Source organism: Setaria viridis, chromosome 4 (genome assembly GCF_005286985.2).
Source record: "Setaria viridis chromosome 4, Setaria_viridis_v4.0, whole genome shotgun sequence".
Classification (NCBI taxonomy): domain Eukaryota; kingdom Viridiplantae; phylum Streptophyta; class Magnoliopsida; order Poales; family Poaceae; genus Setaria; species Setaria viridis.
The window spans coordinates 15,753,042-15,770,256 of record NC_048266.2 but is presented as its reverse complement, the minus strand read 5'-3'; positions in this window follow the sequence as shown (position 1 = coordinate 15,770,256).

Below are 17,215 nucleotides of genomic sequence, written 5' to 3'. Positions count from 1 at the left end.
AACGCCGTTGTGAACTCCTTCGCCGGAAGCATACCCCAAGGATACAGGGGACTGACATATTTCCAGCCGATTCCACCGAATCAGGCTTATCCGCATTCGGCTTCACAGCCGATTCAATTTCCTGTCGGGAGTTCAGGCGCTTCTGCATCGTCAACTCCTTTGGGATATGGTTCCATCCAGCTTTCTTCTGCACCATTCCCTCCAGTCAGCCCATCACCCTGGGGGGCACCTTCAGCCACGGCCGGTCTGAATCAATCGGCCAGTCAAGGAAACCCTCCGTTTCAGGCATCCTCCCAGGCGGCCATTCGGCCGACCATACCACCATACCAGTCTGTCGCTCCGGAGGTCAACAGGACAGCAGAGCTCATGCTATATGATGAAACGAGTGGTTCATTCAAATAGCCAACCTTTACTACACCGCCGGCTTACACTCAGATACCACCTTTTCATCAGTCTCCTTTTATTCAGCCTCCGATTTATCAGCACGTACCGATACCTCAGCCAACAGTTCACCAGCAACAACCAGATTGGTCGGCACGAATTGCGGAGGTGATGCAAGAACAATTCGGCTTGAAGCCGAAAATGCAGACTTATACTTACAGAACACCATACCCGTCTACATATGACCTATTGCCGTTTCCCCATCGGTATAAAGTTCCTGATTTCACTAAGTTTTCGGGGATGGATGATACTTCGACCGTGGAGCATGTGAATAGATTCATCATCCAATGCGGAGAAGCAGCTACGCAAGATGCCCTACGGGTACGATTGTTCTCGTCATCCTTGTCTGGATCGGCCTTCCAATGGTTCACAACCCTGCCGCCAAACTCAATTATCACGTGGGCCAATTTAGAAAGGCAGTTCCACAAGTACTTCTATGCCGGGGTGCATGAGATGAAGCTGTCCGATTTGACCGGCCTCAGGCAAAGGAGCGATGAGCCGATATCCTCGTACATACAGAGGTTTCGGGAAATCAGAAACAAGTGCTACTCCCTGGCTCTGACCGATGCGCAATTGGCCGATATAGCTTTGCAAGGCCTTCTGCCCCACATTAAAGAAAAATATGCTTCACAAGAGTTCGAGAGCCTGAGCCAGATTGTTCACCGATTGTCCGGACAGGAGGTGCGTCCTTTCGATCCACGGAGGAATTTCCAGAAGAAAGTGGCGTTCCTGGAAGAATTAGAGGATGAAGAAGATGTTGAAATCGGACTTGCAGAGTGGATCAAGGGGAAAAAGCCAATATCATGCCCATTCGGCAAAAAGGAGCCAGAAGCATTCGGTTTCGATACAACTAAGGCCGATAAAATCTTCGATCTTCTCCTCCAGGAAGGGCAGATTAAACTCTCGCCGTACCATACAATATCTTCTGCCGAACAATTAAAAAAGATGAAGTATTGCAAGTGGCACAATGCCACATCACATGATACCAACGAGTGCAAGATCTTTAGGCAACAGATACAGTCGGCCATTGAGCAAGGCAGACTCAAATTTGAAGTGCCGGCGAAATCGGCCAAGCCAATGAAGATCGACCAAAACCCCTTTCCTACCAACATGGTTGATACGGGGAATAATTCTCTTCAAACAAAAGTGCTGACGTCCGAATCGGCCAAAAAGAGTGGCGCTATCGATCCTAGAAATCAAGCTACGCCCGAAGATGTCAAGGGGAAACGACGGATGGAGGACGACGATGGTGAGTCAGAAGGGCCACGCATTACTTCCCAGTTCCTGCTCCAGAAGTATCAACGTCAGCATGAACGCTCAAGGTCCCGAGAAGAAGCGATGCGTCGGCACGAGGAGCACTGGAGATGCCCGTTCTTCATTCATTGTTGGGAAAATAACCTTAGGCTACCTTCGGCCGATACGTGCCCAGAGTGCAACGGGCCGTATCGTGGCAATCGGCCGTTCAACAGGTCTCGCTCCAGAGACGGAAGGCCAGAACCGATCAGCAGGAATTGGCGCAACCAAGATGACCAGCGCCCTCCCGTGTGTGATCGGCTGGGGGGCAGAAGTGACCGATATGATCGGTCGGAAGATAAACGCCATGATAGGCAGGGGGGCAGGACCGATCGGCGTGACCAGTCAGATAGCAAGGCCAGCATTCACAGCCGGCTCGAAGAGATGGCCGATGCTCGGATGACGGATGAAAACCCGTTAGGACGCGAACCAGAGTGGGAGCGCGCCAGGTCAGGGGGAAGACCAATAAACCCCAGGTGGTGTCCCGATGGATTGACCAAGTCTCAAAAACGAAGAATCCAACGTCTCCGCCAATGGGAACAGCAAGAAGAAGAAAGCGCGACGGACAAGAAGGAAGGAAGGCCTCGGGTGTGGCACCCCAAAAGAAACGATAAAGGAGACGAGTCGGCGGGTGATGAATCGGCAGCCGAGATCGGCATGGTTTTCATTTTGCCGATGGAATTCATGACTCCCGCCGATCAACAGGATGTATCGGCAATAGAAGAACAGACGGCGCAGTTGGCTTTGGAGCCAATGATGGTCACGTTCGAAAAGCCCGAAGATGACGAACGGCAACATATGAAGGCATTGTTCCTTAAAGGGCATGTTGACGGTCGCCCCCTCACTAGATTGATGGTCGACGGAGGAGCTGCTGTCAACATCATGCCGTATGCCGTGCTCCGGAAACTGGGGAAAAGCGACGACGACCTGACCAAGACGGACATGATGCTCAAGGACTTCGAAGGCAAGGTGTCAAACGCTCGCGGTGCTCTCTGCGTCGACCTCACCATCGGCAGTAAGACCCTTCCTACCACATTCTTCATTATTAATGGCAAGGGATCCTACAATATGCTACTTGGCCGAGACTAGATACACGCAAACTGCTGCATCCCGTCAACTATGCATCAGTGCCTCGTACAATGGGTTGGTGATAACATCGAGGTGGTCAAAGCCGACTCCGCGTACAGCATTGCAGCAGCCGACACACAGCAGTGGAGCTGCGAAACCGTCAGGTGCATATCAGGTAGGGTGTGGGAGACCGATTTCCTGAAGGTCACCGATTTTGGCCTACAGCCGATCCGAGCAGTCAGCTCCGAAGACTCAGAATAGATGGATCAGTTCACCCGAGAAGATGGGAAGCTGGGGCACGGATTCACGTCGGCCGATTCATTAGAGATGATAGATTTAGGTGATGGAACCAAACCAAGGCCGACTTTTATTAGTGCAAATTTAGATCCAGAATACAAGTGTAAATTGACAAATTTATTAAGAGAATTCAAGGATTGTTTTGCTTGGGAGTACCACGAGATGCCCGGTTTAGACCGATCTATTGTTGAACATCGGCTACCCATAAAGCCAGGGTATCGGCCGTACCAACAACCCGCACGACGTTGCAATCCTAAAATTTTACCAAACATAAAAGCTGAAATAACTCGGCTAATCGAAGCAAAATTTATTCGGCAATGTCGTTATGCCGAGTGGATTTCTAATATCGTACCAGTATACAAGAAAAATGGGAAGTTACGCGTTTGCGTTGATTTCAGGAATCTTAATCAGGCCACACCGATGGATGGTTACCCCATGCCAACAGCCGATGTACTGATCGACACTGCCACGGGACATAAAATCATTAGCTTCATGGACGGAAACGCCGGATACAATCAAATACTTATGGCCGAAGAAGACATACCCAAAACGGCCTTCAAATGTCCAGGCCATCTTGGTTTGTTCGAGTGGGTGGTGATGACTTTCGGCTTGAAGAATGCTGGTGCTACATATCAGAGAGCTATGAACTACATTTTTCACAAACTCATTGGCCTCCTGGTAGAAATCTACATCGATGATGTTGTGGTCAAGTCCAAAAGTCACGAAGAACATCTGGCCGATTTGCGAAAAGTGCTAGAGTGTACCAAAAAGCACGGTCTTAAGATGAATCCCAACAAATGTGCTTTCGGCGTATCCACCGGACAGTTCTTAGGATTCATGGTGCACGAACGAGGCATAGAAGTCAATCGGAAGACCATAGCGGCCATCAACAAAGTCGTGGCCCCACAGAACAAAACCGAACTGCAGTCTCTAATCGGCAAGGTGAACTTCATCAGAAGATTTATATCTAATCTATCTGGACGAATTCAAGCGTTCACGCCACTTCTGAAGTTGAAGCCAGACCAGGAATTTATATGGGGAGAAGAACAGCGCAAGGCGTTAGAAGATATCAAGCGATACTTGGTCTCACCGCCAGTCTTGGTTCCCCCTCAGACTGGTAAGCCGTTTAAACTGTATTTATCAGCCGATGAAAAAGCTATTGGGTCGGCTCTAGTCCAAGAGTTTGAAGGCAAAGAGCGGGTAATTTATTACGTCAGTAGAAGACTCCTGGATGCTGAAACAAGATATCCTCCGGTAGAGCGTTTGTGCTTGTGTCTTTACTTCTCATGCACCAAACTCAGGCACTATCTACTGTCAGCAGAATGTGTTGTCGTATGCAAAGATGACGTAGTAAAATACATGCTATCACTGCCGATATTGAAAGCATGAATCGGCAAATGGATCTTAGCTTTATCAGAATTTGACCTGCGGTATGAATCGGCAAAAGCCGTCAAGGGTCAAGTCATGGCCGATTTCGTCGCCCAGCACTGTGGACCGGAGATCGCCCTCGTGGAACTGGCGCCTTGGCAATTATTTTTCGACGGGTCATCATGCGGGGTCGGATCAGGAATCGGCATCGTTCTCATATCGCCTCGGGGGGCAAGCTATGATTTTTCTCTGCCGATAGAAACCGCCGCTACTAACAATCAAGCGGAGTACAGAGCTGTATTAAAAGGCTTACAACTATTGAGAGAAGTCAAGGCCGATTCTGTTGAGATCTTCGGAGATTCTATGCTTATTGTAGATCAGCTGACCGGAAGGGCTGAGTGCAAAGATGACGTATTAAGAATTTATTACGAAGATTGCTTACAGCTTTTAAAAGAATTCAGATCGGCAGTAATCGAGCATGTTCCAAGGGACCGCAACGAAGAAGCAAACAAACTCGCCCAGCACGCATCTGGGTATCGGCCGATTCTGGGCGCTATGGCTTTAGAACTCGCAGCCAACGACTGGCGTAAAGAAATTGCCGATTACTTGAAAAATCCGTCTAAAAAGGTGGAGCGACGAGTACGCTTTCATGCCACCAAATACGTACTGCTCGAAGATGATCTGTTCTACCGAACGATTGACGGAGTCCTTCTTAAATGCCTTGGGACAGAAGAGGCCAAGACTCTAATGGGAGAAATCCATGAAGGAGTATGTGGAGCACACCAATCGGCATATAAGATGAAGTGGATGATCAGGAACAACGGGTACTATTGGCCTACAATCCTTGAAGATTGTTTCAAATATTATAAAGGTTGTCAGGAGTGTCAAAAGTTTGGAAATGTCCAACGTGCACCCGCATCGGCCATGAATCCCATCATCAAGCCATGGCCGTTCAGGGGGTGGGGAATAGACCTTATCGGCCAAATTTACCCACCGTCAAGCAAGGGGCACAAGTTTATTTTGTGGCTACTGATTACTTCACCAAATGGGTGGAGGCGATCCCGTTGAGAGCCGTGACATCGGCTATCATGGCCGACTTCGTAAGGGACCACATCGTCTACCGATTCGGCATCCCTCAGACTATAACAACCGATCAAGGAACAATGTTCACATCAGGGGAATTTGAGAAATTTACGACCGATATGGGTATCAAATTGTTAAATTCTTCTCCGTATTACGCCCAAGCCAATGGTCAAGCAGAATCCTCCAACAAAGGAATAATCAAACTGATCAAAAGGAAAATTGAAGAACAGCCGAAGAAGTGGCACCTATGTTTGACTGAGGCCCTGTGGGCGTACAGGATGGCTTGTCATGGGGCTACCAGGTTGTCTCCCTATCAGTTGGTGTACGGTCACGATGCAGTACTACCATGGGAGTCAAGGGCAGGATCGAGGCGTATTTCGCTCCAGGACCAGTTATCGGCCGATGATTACTCATCACTTATGAAAAGGGAACTTGACGATTTGGCTAGCCAACGATTGAGGGCCCTGATAAGCATTGAAGAAAATAAGAAGAGAGTAGCCAGGTGGTACGATAAGAAGGTCAAAGTCAAACAGTTCTCCCCCGGAGACTTGGTATGGAAGTTAGTGTTGCCGATCGGGTCGAAAGATCCTAAATTCGGAAAATGGTCCCCTACCTGGGAAGGGCCGTATAAAATCGGCAGATGCGCTCCAGGAAATGCTTATATTTTGGAAACCATAGAAGGAGAAGAATTCACTAGAGCTCTAAATGGAAGGTACTTAAAAAGATACTACCCTAGTATATGGGTCGGAGCATGAGAAATTGACCGTGACACAATCTCACATAGCCGATACAAATCGGTTCAAACACATAGCCGATACAAATCGGTTCAAACACATAGTCGACCGGATCGGCCGATTGCATTCATTCGGTACGGGCGACGGGTTACATGGCCGACAAAACATTTAGTCGCCCTTAGAACAAAAAATACAAAAACAAACTAGTTGTTCTTCTTCTTGGACGCCTTCCCTTTCTGCTCCAACTCGTTCACGACACGGAAGCGTGAGGTCTTTGCCGCCGCAAGGACGACTGGCCGAGGAAGTAGACGGTTCTTGTCAGTGGGAGGTCGCTGGCCGCCGTTCCTCTCCATGAAGTCCAAAATCGTGCGGGCTGCCGAGGTGATGTCATCTTCAGGTTCGCCACGGCGATGGCCCCTGACGATTGGAGATCGGTGATTACCTTCACTCACCACGGAATCCAAGACCACGCGAGCTTCTGCAGTAATGTGGTCTTGGAGTTCCTCTCGGTGAGCCAGGATCAGCGCTTTGTCCTCCAATGACAATGGGTCCTCGGAGTGGATGCACTCAATGGCGCGCACGAGCTCAGGGCTAAGACGTTGAGGCTGAAACAAAGAAGGGATAAGGAAGAACATTCTTTTCCTAAGATCTAAGGGAAGGTAAAGGACAGGGCTTCACCTGGTTTACAGAAGAAGAGGATGACAAAGCCATGACAGAGCAGTCGCGCCGATGAGAAGAAGAAGAGAAGTAAAATGAGAGACTAGTTAGTGCTATCGGGAGTAGGCGCCGAGGTCGGTATTTATGGGAAAAAATGCGTGGAAATCTGATAAGGCCACGTCCCATCGGTAACAAGAAGGCAGTAAATAGAGAAGGCGTCGCGAGGGACGGTCAAAGAAGATAGTAAATGTTCGTACAAAACGGTCAGTGTTTTACAGATTACCCAGAAGGGTATCGATAGCCGTGATGGCCCAAAGCCGGATCTGATCGGCAGAGTCAAGAACCCGTTGGTCTTCTTCCGCCGATCCGGGAACCTCCGATGCGCTGCGATGAAGTCTCAAGGCCTCATGGGCAAGTCGCTGCCTCTCCCGTGTCAAATCGGCAATAACAGAGGGCAGCTCTTGGAGTTTACTCTCTTCGGCACTGATTGCCTTAGTCACTTGCTCCATCTCCTTGGCAAGCTCCGCCCTTCGACGTTTAAGGCGGTCTATCTCACCGATGATCACCGGGCGGGAGTCTTCTAGAACATGGATACGCCGATGCGCTTCTTGAGCCTGACGCTTGAAAGCGTTTTCATCTTCACGAGTTTTGGCCAGTTTTGCGCGATCGGCCATATGACGAAGGGCCCTGAAGACTGGGATCCTCATGGACTCGATGAAGGCCGCCGGCGCCAGGGCCTCCTTTGCCTCCTCTGGTACTCGTCCGCTGACGTCACTGAAGAGCTGCCGAATCGGCGAAGCATCTTCTACTAGTCGGCCGATGTCCCCCTGAAGAAGGGATCGGATACTGGAAAGTTTAGCTCGGACGTCATCAGGAATGGAGCTCAGGGCGACTTGGCGGGAAGCAACTTCTTCGTCATCAGAAAGGGCAACCGCAAAGGAAAAGAGGCTGTTGTCGGGGGTGTCTTGCTCCTGGAAGAAGAAGAATAAAGAAAAAGGATAAATCGGCGGGGAATGAGAGCAAATCGGATGGGTGAGAGCCGAGACAGAAACTTACCATTTTAAAGCAAATTTCCTCGTGCTGCACTTGTGAAGCCGTCATGCCTTGCTCAGGAGCCTGCGCCATGGGTTCATCGGATGAAGAGGATTCCACGATAATCGGCGCGGTGCTTGGACCAGTTCCCTGAGAAGAGATCGGTGGTCGAGGAGCGTTCGGTGTGCCGATGGCCTGTGTCAGAGGATTGGGTAAGTACATTACGCAAATACCCGAAGGGAATCGGTAAAATAAATACTATACCTCAATGGATGGGGGCGGGGGCGCGCCGGTGTCTGGTTGAGTTGTTGCCGATTGTGGTATTTCTATAGAGGTGCTCTGTGAGGTACAAAGTTAAGAAGGGTTAATATCGGAATGACAATCGGAGATAATAAAACTCAGGCTTACCTGTATGGCTTCCAACAACAACGATGCGGCGGCTGCCCCGGCTTGTGTGATGGCTTGAGTATCGGCACTTTGAATGACCTGGGAAGGTGGTGTGACCGAGGTTTCTGCCGATACAAGCACAGGAGGATCCGCCGATTCCGTACGAGCCCGGACTCGGCGACTGGTCTTCTTAGTGGTCCTCTTATGAACTTGCTTTGATCGGCCGGCAATCACGTCAACAGACGGAGCGTCATAGCCGATAAGAGGATAAGTGGTATATGGATGACTCTCTATTAGCCGTCCGCTGCGGCTGTGTGTTGGAGGGGTCCGATTCTCGGCCTAAAAAATAACAAACATTAGTACTCAATCATGTTAAGAGGGATAAGAAGGAGTAGAAATCGGCTATGTGAAGTACCTCGGTGTTCGGATCAACGTTGGCTGGGTCCAGAAGGTTGCAATATGCCGATGTTGAGTTACAGAAAAGGAATTGTTTCCAATCAGCCCACCAGAGTTTGAACGGCTGGACAGCGAATGGAGCTACTAGCCAGTCGTTCAACTTAATTGTGCTGGAGTCCGGAATTCGGTCTCGCAACCGACCGTAATCCAGGCCAGATGTGAGCTCATCTCTAAATTTGATTCGGCCAGCAAAATACACTTGAATCGGCAGCTGACCCAGGCCGAATTGTCGTGCTGCAGCAGAAGGGTTGTAGAATTCATACGTGGGGGCATCCTTCCCTGAGAAGAAGTTGGCCGGTAGGAGTCCTGGCTTGATTAACCCTTCATAGAGATCTTCATCAAATCGGCCAGAAGCTGAATCGAAGCAGGTGGGGAGCTCAAAGACTGGGTCGTCTCGCTGATACGGAAACCAAACGGTTGCGTCTTCATTAAATCCATTGTAAAAGCACCGAAAGTACTCGGCTACCTTTGTAGCAGAATACGCGCAACCTGGGAAAGCTGACGCCGCCTCGCCAAAGGACATGCATCGGCGGCGTTCGGTAGGGTCTTCTGCCGATTCGACATTGGGGAACGTCATGCGGTCCACCAGCTGCTGGGTGATTCTGCTCATGTAAAGATTCAACCACAGATTGACAAACCACCAAGGCCCGCCTTGATTGCCGATTGGCTCTCCCTTGGATAGTCTTGTGCCGATTTGATGAAGCATGTGGTACACAGCCCCTAGTAGATGTTTTCCGAGGGGGACACGGTCTCCTCTGGACAGTGCTTCGGCTAAGGCTTGGGTGTTGGTTGTTGGGCCGGCGGCTCTTCCGCAAAAGAAGTGCTTTTCTAGCCACATCATCAGGAAAGCCGCGTGCTCCCTGTTCTCAACGGTCCCGGTCTTCTTATTACTTCTGATAAAGCCCTTCCAACCGCCGATTCCCCTTGTGTCCAGCCGATGTGACGTTGTGGTCAAAAGGCGGAAGGGTGTGTCCGGGGAGGATATGTCAAGGCCGGTCAACAGGACCACATCGGCCAGTGTGGGGGTCATAGGACCGTGCCCAAATAAGAATGCATTAAGTGCATCAGACCAAAAATAAGAAGCCGCCATCACTAACGGCTCATTTTTCTCCATTTGAGATAAGGAAAGGTTGATGCACTGGCCGATTTTGAGCTCGTCCCATGAAACGCTCCTTGATGCGGCCACCCGTTGGTACCACTCCCTCCAACCTGGGGTTTCATTCGGCCAGGATCTAAAAGTACCCACCCAGTGATCTAAGTTCATATCAGACCGTTTGAAGGGTATCCGGTCGGTTTCCAAATTTATGAGATCTATTGGATCTGGGTTTCCCATGGGACTGAGACAAACAAGGCTGGGACTTCCCGTGAGGTGAATGGTAATTCTATGCCTAACTGCCTAAAAAAGAAAGGGAGTGTAGAAAAGTAAGAAGTAGATCTAAGGTGAATACATTGCCGATAGAGGAAGGATTCGGTATTTACCTCTGGGATGAAGTTCTGAGTGATCGGCGTGGTCGCCGATGCGGATGCGGACGACGGGGCCGCGATGGGGATCGCCATTGGGATCTCCGATGAAGCTCCTTCATCTGTGGGAGGAGTGACAGTTGTCGCCACCACCACCGGAGATGCTACCTCTGGGGCGTCGCGTGCGGGAGAGCTGCCGGAAGAAGTCGCCATTGAAAGAGAAGAGGGAAGAGGTAACAGGAGGTGGAGCTAGAAAGCTTCGGCGGCAAGGGAAAAGTGTTGAAAGAGGAAGAGTGCGCGCGCGCTGGGAAAAGAGACGTGAGCTTGAAGATGAGTTGCGGGTGAGGCGCTATTTAAAGGATGCTTGAAGGGGGGTAAAAATGGAATTTTTACCGCGCCGATGCTTCGAGTTTTTCGGGGGTAGTGGCTGTCGTGGGCGCCCGTTTCGAAAAATCGCAATGATCAGCTGGAAGACCGCGAAACGGAAGGATATTTTCAATGTGGCCGTTTCGGAAGGGAGGTTATAAAGAATTTCGAAGTAAAAGACTATGTTTTACTCCGAAACTGGGGGGCATGTGTTGACGCCAGATTTCGTCACTAGAAGAATCGGCGCTGAGAAGAAGGGGAATCGGAGAAGCACAGTTGGGAATCGGCCAAATGGTGCTATAGTGCGAGATCGGGCGGAGACTTTTGTCTCGCTTTGGGTCGAATGCACTAGGATCCCAATCGGTAATCTTTTGTCGATAAGGAATCGGCCGATTTGGAAGATGGGCTAATTATGCCTGTATGGGCTTGGAAAGAAGGATAAGGTGGACATCAGCCCATGAGGCGTAGAGTAACTAACCGAGCACGAATTGTGCTTGTAGATATTTGTTTCCTGTTTGAATTAGGGATAGAATTCTAGTCGGTTAAGGAGTTATCTGTACGGGGCTATAAATAGCTACCTTTGTAAATCTGTAATTATCAACCAATCAATACAACAAGCTACTTTTTCTGCGTATTTACTTTTGAGCAGGCGACTTCGCCATCACTTTTCTTTTCTCACGAGTTCGTGCGGGTTGGCAGGGCTGCATCATCTTGATCTCCGGCCGATTCTGTAAGTTCCGTTTATCGAGTAATTTCTAAGCTTTAACTTCGGGCGTATCGCTGTTGTTTCGTTTAGATTTATTCACTAGTTATCGATATTTGCTAGATTCATAGGTTTTTACCTGTTTTTCTAGTTTTTATCACCAGTTATCCAGCTAGGAATCGGTAGTGTCGGCTTTCCCTGTTTTCTTTTGTTAAATTTATCTACTGCCGATTAGATCTATTCCTAGTGTTGTTATCATAGCTTTGCACCGATTACTTTAATAATTTCCTGTCGACGAGGCTACAGAGATCGGGCTGTCTTATAGCCGATTTCATTATTACAAGTAAATCGGCCAAATCGCTGATAAATTCTCTCGAGATCGGAACATAGCCGATCGAGATTTCTGGACCTGACACGTGTTCTTCCTTGCCAATCAACAGGTCAGATTGGCTGGCACGCCGTGCGAACCGCACCAGGGCATTCACCCGAACAGGAGCTAAGCAGATTCTCCCGGGTCGTGTGTCGGTCGCTGGGATTCGGTTGGCCGATTTCTAGCGCCAACAGGTTGAAGATGTCAAAGGGAAGAGACGAGTCGAAGACGAGGGCGAAGGATCGGAGAGGCCGCGTAGACCTATCACCTCCCAATTCTTGCTCAACAAATATCAGCAGCAGTAGGAAAGTTCGAGACACCGTGAAGACATGATGCACCGACACAAAGATCATTGGTGATGCCCGTTCTTCATCCACTGTTGGGAAAATAACCTCAGGTTACCATCAGCCAATAATTGCCCTGAGTGCAGCGGTCCATATCATGAAAATCATCCGTTCAAGAGGTCATGCTCCAGAGATAGAGGATCAGAGCTGATTAGTAGAAACTGGCGCGAGCAAGAGGATCGGCACCTTTCGGTGCGTGATCGGCTGGGGGGCAAAGTTGATTGGTATGATAGAGTTAACCGGTATGATCGGCCAAGGGGCAGACTTGAACAATGATCGGCCGGGGGGCAGGATTGACCAGCACAAGCGACTAGGGGCGGAGCCAGCGCACACGATCGGCTAGAAGAGATGGCCGACGCTAAGGTGTCAGATGAAAATCTCCTAGGGCGAGAACCAGACTGGGAGCACGCCAAACCGCCGACCAAACCGGTGAACCCCAGATGGTGCCCTGATGGGTTGACCAAATCCCAAAAACGAAGGATCCAACATCTGTGCCAGTAGGAAGAACAAGAAGAAGAGCAGAGACTGATAGTGGATAAGAAAGATAACAGGTCTCGAGTCTAGCACCCTAAAAGAAACAACAATGAGGAAGGCAACAATCAGGAATCGGTAGTTGACGTCAGCATGGTGTTCATCTTGCCGATGGAGTTCATGGCTCCCGCCGATCATCCAACAAAGATGGAGGAGCAGATGGCGCAATTGGCTTTGGAGCCAATGATAGCCTCTTTTGAGAAGCCAAAAGATGAAAAAAAAACAACATCTCAAGGCTCTGTTCCTCAAAGGACACGTCAATGGGCGACCTGTCACCAGGCTACTAGTAGATGGAGGCACTGCAGTCAACATCATGTCATATGCCATGTTCCGGAAACTGGGCAAAAGCAATGAAGATCTGACAGGGATGGACATGATGCTCAAAGACTTCGAAGGCAACGTGTCTCCCGCCCGCGGGGCGCTCTGCGTCGACCTCACCATCGGCAATAAGACCCTTCCTACTACTTTCTTCATTATTAATGGCAAAGGGTCCTACAATATGTTGCTCGGTCACGATTGGATACACGCGATGCCTCGTACAATGGGTTGGTGACAACATCGAGATAGTCACTGCCAATTCCGCCTACAGTGTTGTTGCGGCTGATGTGCAACAGTGGAGCTGCGAACACGTCAAGTGCATATCCGGTAGAACATGGGATACCGATTTCCTGAAAGTGTCTGATTTTAGCCTACAGCCGATCTGAGCTGTTGGCTCTGGAGATTCAGATTAGATGGATCAGTTTGTCTGAGAAGACGGGAAGCTTGGGCACAGGTTTACGTCAGCCGATTCATTGGAGATGGTGAATTTAGGTGATGGCAGCAAACCAAGGCCAACGTACATTAGTGCTAGTTTGGATCCCGAATACAAGTGTAAATTGACAAGTTTATTAAAAGAATTTAAAGATTATTTTGCTTGGGAATACCATGAGATGCCTGGTCTAGACCGGTCCATTGTCGAACACCGGTTACCCATAAAACCAGGATATCAGCCGTATCAGCAGCCTGCACGATGATGCAATCCTAAAATTCTTCCCGATATAAAGACTGAGATTACAAGATTGATTGAAGCAGGATTTATTCGGCAATGCCGTTACGCCGAGTGGATTTCTAATATCATACCTATATACAAGAAAAATGGGAAGCTGCGCGTGTGCATTGACTTCAGGAACCTTAATCAGGCTACGCCGATGGATGGGTATCCAATGCCGACAGCTGATGTTTTGATAGATGCCGCTGCAGGACATAAAGTCATCAGTTTCATGGATGGTAATGCTGGGTACAATCAGATATTAATGGCTGAAGAAGATATTTCAAAAATGGCTTTCAGGTGTCTAGGCCACCTCGGTTTATTCGAGTGGGTAGTAATGACCTTTGGATTAATGAACGCCAGTGCTACATATCAACAGGCTATGAATTACATTTTTCACAAGCTTATTGGTGCGCTGGTGGAAATCTACATCGATGATGTCGTGGTCAAGTCAAAAGGACATCAGGACCATCTCGCTGATTTGCGAAAAGTGTTGGAGTAAACAAGGAAGCATGGTTTGAAAATGAACCCGAACAAGTGTGCATTCGGCGTGTCGGCTGGACAATTCCTAGGATTCATGGTCCACGAGCATGGAATAGAAGTCAACCAGAAGATCATAGCCACCATCAACAAGGTGGTAGCCCCGCAGAATAAAACCGAGTTGCAGTCCCTAATCGGCAAAGTCAACTTCATCAGAAGATTTATTTCCAATTTGTCCGGGCGTATTCAAGCTTTTACTCCTCTGTTAAAGTTAAAACCTGACCAGGAATTCACGTGGGGAGAAGAACAGCGAAAAGCGTTAGGAGACGTCAAGCAATATCTAGTTTCGCCACCTGTATTAGTCCCGCCACAAGTTGACAAGCCTTTCAGACTATACTTATCGGCCGACGAACGGGCTATCGGATCGGCGCTGGTACAGGAGTTCGAAGGGAAAGAATGAGTAATATATTATGTCAGCAGAATGCTTCTGGACGCCGAAACAAGATACTCCCCGGTAGAGCGGCTGTGTCTGTGTCTGTATTTCTCATGTACCAAACTCAGGCACTACCTGTTATCGGCAGAGTGCATAGTCATGTGCAAGGATGACGTAGTAAAGTAAATGCTATCACTGCCAATTTTGAAAGGATGGATTGGGAAATGGATCCTAGCTCTGTCAGAGTTTGACCTAAGGTACGAATCGGCCAAAGCTGTCAAGGGTCAAGTCATGGCCGATTTCGTGGCCCAACATTGCGGATCGGAAGTCGCTGTCGTTGAACCGGTCCCATGGACTCTATACTTCGATGGTTCTTCATGTGGGGTCGGGTCAGGAATCGGCATCGTCCTCATATCGCCTTGGGGGGCAAGTTATGATTTCTCTCTGCCGATAGAAGCATCCGCTACTAATAATCAGGCAGAATACCAAGCTGTCCTAAAGGGCATTCAGTTGTTGAGAGAGATCAAAGCCGACATGGTGGAAATTTTTGGGGATTCCATGCTCATCGTAGATCAATTAATGGGGAGATTTGAATGCAAAGATGACGTCTTGAGAAATTACTACGAAGATTGCCTCCAACTTTTAAAAGAATTCAAGTCCGTGGTTATTGAACATATTCCCAGAAACTACAATGAAGAGGCCAATAGGCTTGCCCAACACGTGTCGGGGTATAGGCCGATTCAAGGCGCCATGACTCTGGAACTCGTGACCGACGATTGGCGAAAGGAGATCGCCGATAACTTGAAGGATCCATCCAAAAAAGTGGATCGGCGAGTGCGTTTTCAAGCCACGAAATATGTGCTACTCGAAGATGATTTGTTTTACTAAACGATTGATGGAGTTCTGCTCAAATGCCTAGGAATGGAAGAAGCAAAAGTCCTGATAGGAGAAATCCACGAAGGCATGTGCGGAGCTCACCAATCGACTCACAAAATGAAGTGGATGATTAGAAATAACTGGTATCATTGGCCGACGATACTCGAAGACTGCTTTAAATATTATAAAGGGTGTCAAGATTGTCAGAAGTTTGGCAATGTACAGCGTGCACCAGCCACGGCTATGAACTCAATAATCAAGCCATGGCCTTTCAGAGGTTGGGGAATAGACCTCATCGGACAGATTTATCCTCCATCAAGCAAGGGACACAAGTTCATATTAGTAGCCACTGACTATTTTACCAAGTGGGTGGAGGCAGTCCCAATGAAGGCCGTGACATTGCCCGCTATGGTCGATTTCGTAAGGGACCTGTTGACGCCAGATTTCGTCACTAGTAATCGGCGCCAAGAAGAGAGGGAATCGGAGAGGCACAGTTGGGAATCGGTCGAATGGTGCTACAGTGCGAGATCGGCCGGTGACTTCTGTCTCGCTTCGGGTCGAATGTGCTGGAGTCCCAATCGGTTGCCTTTTGCCGATAAGGAATCGGCCGATTAGGAGGATGGGTTAATTGGGCCTGCATGGGCTTGGAAAGGAATAAGAGGATGAGGGGGAGGTCAGCCCATGAAGCGTGGAGTAACTAACCGAGCACGAACCGTGCTTATAGATATTCGTTTTCTGTTTGAATTAGGGATAGAATTCTAGTCGGTTAAGAAGTTATCTGTACGGGGCTATAAATAGCTACCTTTGTAAATCTGTAATCATCAACCAATCAATACAACAAGCTACTTTTTCCTCGTACTTACTTTCAAGCAGGCGACTTCGCCATTACTTTCCTCTTTTTCACGAGTTCGTGCGGATTGGCGGGGCTGCATCATCTTGATCTCCGGCCGATTCTGTAAGTTCCGCTTATCGAGTAATATCTAAGCTTTAACTTCGGGCGTATCGCTGTTGTTTCGTTTAGATTTATTCACTAGTTATCGATATTTGCTAGAATCATAGGGTTTTTGCCTATTGTTCTAGTTTTATCACCAGTTATCCAGCTAGGAATCGGTAGTTTCGGCTTCATTCACGTTCTGCTATTAAATTCATCTATTGCCGATTAGATCTATTCCTAGTGTTGTTATCATAAGCTTTGTATCGATTACTCTAGTTATTTTCTGTCTACAAAGCTACAGTGATCGGTTTGCCTATAGCCGATTTCTTTATTACAGTAAATCGGCCGATTCGCTGATAAGCTCTCTCGAGATTGGAAACTTAGCCGATCATGATTTCTGAACCTGATACGTATTCTTCCTTGCCAATCAACAGGTCAGATTGACTGGCACGCCACGCGAACCGCACCAGGGCAATCACCCGAACAGGAGTTAAGCAGATTCTCCCGGGTCGTGTGTCGGACGCTGGGATTCGGTTGACCGATTTCTAGTGCCAACACACTTTTGGCACGCCCAGTGGGACCAATACAACCGCCATCATGTCGAAAGCTGCTGAAGTCTCCGAAGATAACGTCATCGACGTGACGGAAGCAGATCTGAAGGACGACCAGAAGGAAGAGCTGGACAAGTATACGGCACAGTTCCGGAAAGCTTGCCTGAAGTCTTTCAGTCGCTCCAGAAGCGGGGAGACTATCAAGAAGACTCCATTCCCTGCTCCCCGCCAGATCACAATTTCTGAGGATTCGGACAAAATGTCCGATATGATTCAACAGTCTATTCATCACGCCTTCATTGATCAATCCCCGGTACTTTCAA